Below are 3297 nucleotides of genomic sequence, written 5' to 3' on the forward strand. Positions count from 1 at the left end.
AGATTTTGCTGCAGTTATCTTTGTCCATGAGCCCCAGAAGATAAAAGGAAACCTTGACATTGCACTGTTGTTGGCTGTAATAGGGCTTAAGCTCAGCAGAACATAAAACCAGCTGCCAATGGCAAAAACCATCAGTGGAGCATTTATCTTGCAGTCGCAAAACTTGGCTAAGGCTCTACTTGCTCTCTCTAGTTTCTTTCTTTCTCTCTTTTCTCTTTTTCTTTCCTCTTCTCTTCCTTCCTTCTTCCTTCCTTTTGCCTTTCTTTCTCTCCCTTTTCAATTTGAATGTAGTATTTCAGAAAATAGCAAAGGAAGAGGAAGCATTTTCTTAAAGTGATATTTGATTCCTTTTTAATGTGTGAGAATTTGAATTTGACTTGCCTGACCTGTGCCAGTCTAAGGGAATGATTTGGTTGAATTTAATTATTTATCAATTCAAGTGAAGCAATACACACAAGATCTACTTAAATCACTTGATCGGGTACAGAAAATATGCTGGGGGATAAAAGAATGCACCATCCGTTGCTGGCAGGAAGAGCTGACTTTACACTTAAGTAAGAGACCAAACTGGTAAAGTAGATGGAGAGAAATTGTGCTTGGAAATATGGCAGTTTAACATGATCCAATGGCCAAATTACCTGAAAAATATGAGACATTTTACATAAAGTATAACCCAGGTCGAACCAGAAAGGAGGCTAAGACAGCAGGGGCATTTTGGGTAGCATGCCTAGGTATGAAAGAATAAATAAGCCCCATAGAGAGAGAGGGATATGCTAGGTGGTGCAGTGGATAGAATGCTGGGCCTGGAGCCAAGAAGACTCTTCATGAGTTCAAATGTGGCCTCAGATACTTACTAGCTGTGTGACCCTGAGCAAGTCACTTAACCCTGTTTGCCTCATTTGTTTCCTCATCTGTAAAATGACCTGGAGAAAACAATTGCAAACCACTCCAGTATCTTTGCCAAGAAAACCCTAAATGGGGTCTGTTTCACAAATAACACACGGGAGGCACTGGACTCCAGCCTCTAACAGGTTTACCCTTGAACTGGTCAGACAGGAAGGACAGGGAGACAGCTTTGGAGGGATTAACAATCTCACTCTATTCTAGTCTATTCTTCTCAAAGGTGTCACTGATAGTGGGAGCATCAACTTCTACAGCACTCCCTAATGACCCTTCTTGAAGGAGCTACGGAATCCCCTAAGCCTCGGTGGGGGCTGGTTGAGGCAGGTACATACATTCCTCTGTGCATTACCCAAATCCCAAATGGGTTCCCCACTCACTGACCAGTGCCCACTTGCTTTACAGGGCAAAAGACAAAGAAGACATCTTGCCAACATTAAGCCTCACAGGTTAACTTTAGCGATGTCGTCATTCAGTACAAGCATATTACTTATGTCATCCCTGCATCTCACTGCGCAGTCTCAGTAGGACTGCCTATCACTATGATTCTAGGAGTTACTATCTAGGATCCTTGGGCTCTGGGATTTATTATCTAACACCGGGAAACTAGACGTTGCCATGGCCATGGGTCCTGAGAAACTAAACTCTGAAAAGGATAACAAAATCCTCTCTACTTACGGGGTCGCTAAGAGTCAGACATGACCAACAATGACAATGCTAACCTATAAAAGAAACTCAAGTAGGGTGAAAAAGAGAAGCAAAAACTAGCAACACGTTTAGAACTTATAAAATGTGATTTGAAAACAGAAAAGCAAAAGGTTAAGAAATCATCAGGAAGATATCAAAAAGAAAAATTCTTTAATACAAACAAATGCACTAAACTTGCAACGGAGTCCTGAGTTTCAGGAAATTTGTAAATAGTTGGAAATTCAGAAAACTGAATGCAGAGGTTCAAGAACTAAGGCAGGATTAAAGGGGATTAAATGGATTAAATTAAATTAAATCTTAGTTAAAATTTAATGGGCTGTATTGGGTGCTGGAGGGGAACCATAATAAATTCAAGGCAGAAACTGACAATTTCATACCACAGTTTAAAGAATTGTTCAGACCAAGTGATTTTAGACCCTAACCCAGTGGTCCCAATTCTGATACTTTAACATCAGGAAGAGTCTTGGGGCATCTCCACTTGATGCCTGTTTTAGGAGGTAAGAGCCCTTATTCTGAACTTCTGAGGCAGGAGCAGTAGCTTAGGTGTTCCAGAAATAGAAACATGTTTATGGAAGTTTTAATTAATTTGTTTATTTGCTTGGTTGTCTTTAGAGTTTGGGTTGCCTTTGCAATACGAAAATAATTTGAAGCTGTTTTAAGAGAGACATCGTAGATTTGGAGGTTCTTATCAAATCAACGCAACGTTTCTATTTGGTCTTCCGAAGCTGTATGGGAGAATAGAATGTACTTCCACATCTTACCAGGCTGTGAGTTTTCTTCTCTCTTGTCAGTTTTGTTACATTAAAACACCAAAATTAGCCTTTGAGCGCAGACATCCTCTAAATGACGGAAACTTATTTTAAAACCTGAAGTTTGGTTGGAATTTTATGCCTAAACCTTTAAAACAACATTGATGTTGCTCTTAATGACCCCATTTGTGGTTTTCTTGGCAAAGATGCTGGAGTGGTTTGTCATTCCTTTCTCCAGTTCATTTTACAGATGAGGAAACTGAGGCAAACAGGGTGAAGTGACTTGTCCAGGGTCACATAGCTAGTAAGTGTCTGAGGTCGAATTTGAACTCAGGTCCTCTTTCCTGACTCCAGGTCTGGTGCCACCTAGCTTCACTAGTGATATTAACCAGAATTAGGAATACTGTCCAAAATTATGGAATGTTCGATTTAGAGTCCTGCTAATGTCAAGGGGACAGATGGTTTATCAATTGGCTGATCTGACACTGCAAAGGCTACACACACTAAAAGATCCTAATACTGTATATCAAGCTCTTTCACTCTGCCTCAGTAGATAGTCCTGAAGTTTGAACTGCACCTTTGTGCAGCTGGGCTGGTGGTGCAGAGCGTGAGGCCACCGCATCTCCAGAGGTAGTCGGACAACAAGTTAGCAATCTATTGATTCTGGACAGCTGCCCACTGAAAATAGGGATAGTTTACCATGATTTTTTGTTGTTCCCAACTTGTGATTTATTGGGATATAGAATTCTTGGTGAGGAAACTCACTATTAATGTAAATTAGCAACTGTCCTACAACTATAGCCTTATTACAGAGCTGCCTAGGGCACTGGAAAGATTTGGGGGGAAAGGGAGGCAGAAAGGTGAGAGAGAGAAAAAAACATTTACAAGTATAGTATTCTTTATCTTTCAAAGGCATCTAGGTGGCATAGTGGATAGGTGC

Source organism: Trichosurus vulpecula, chromosome 4 (genome assembly GCF_011100635.1).
Source record: "Trichosurus vulpecula isolate mTriVul1 chromosome 4, mTriVul1.pri, whole genome shotgun sequence".
Lineage (NCBI taxonomy): Eukaryota > Metazoa > Chordata > Mammalia > Diprotodontia > Phalangeridae > Trichosurus > Trichosurus vulpecula.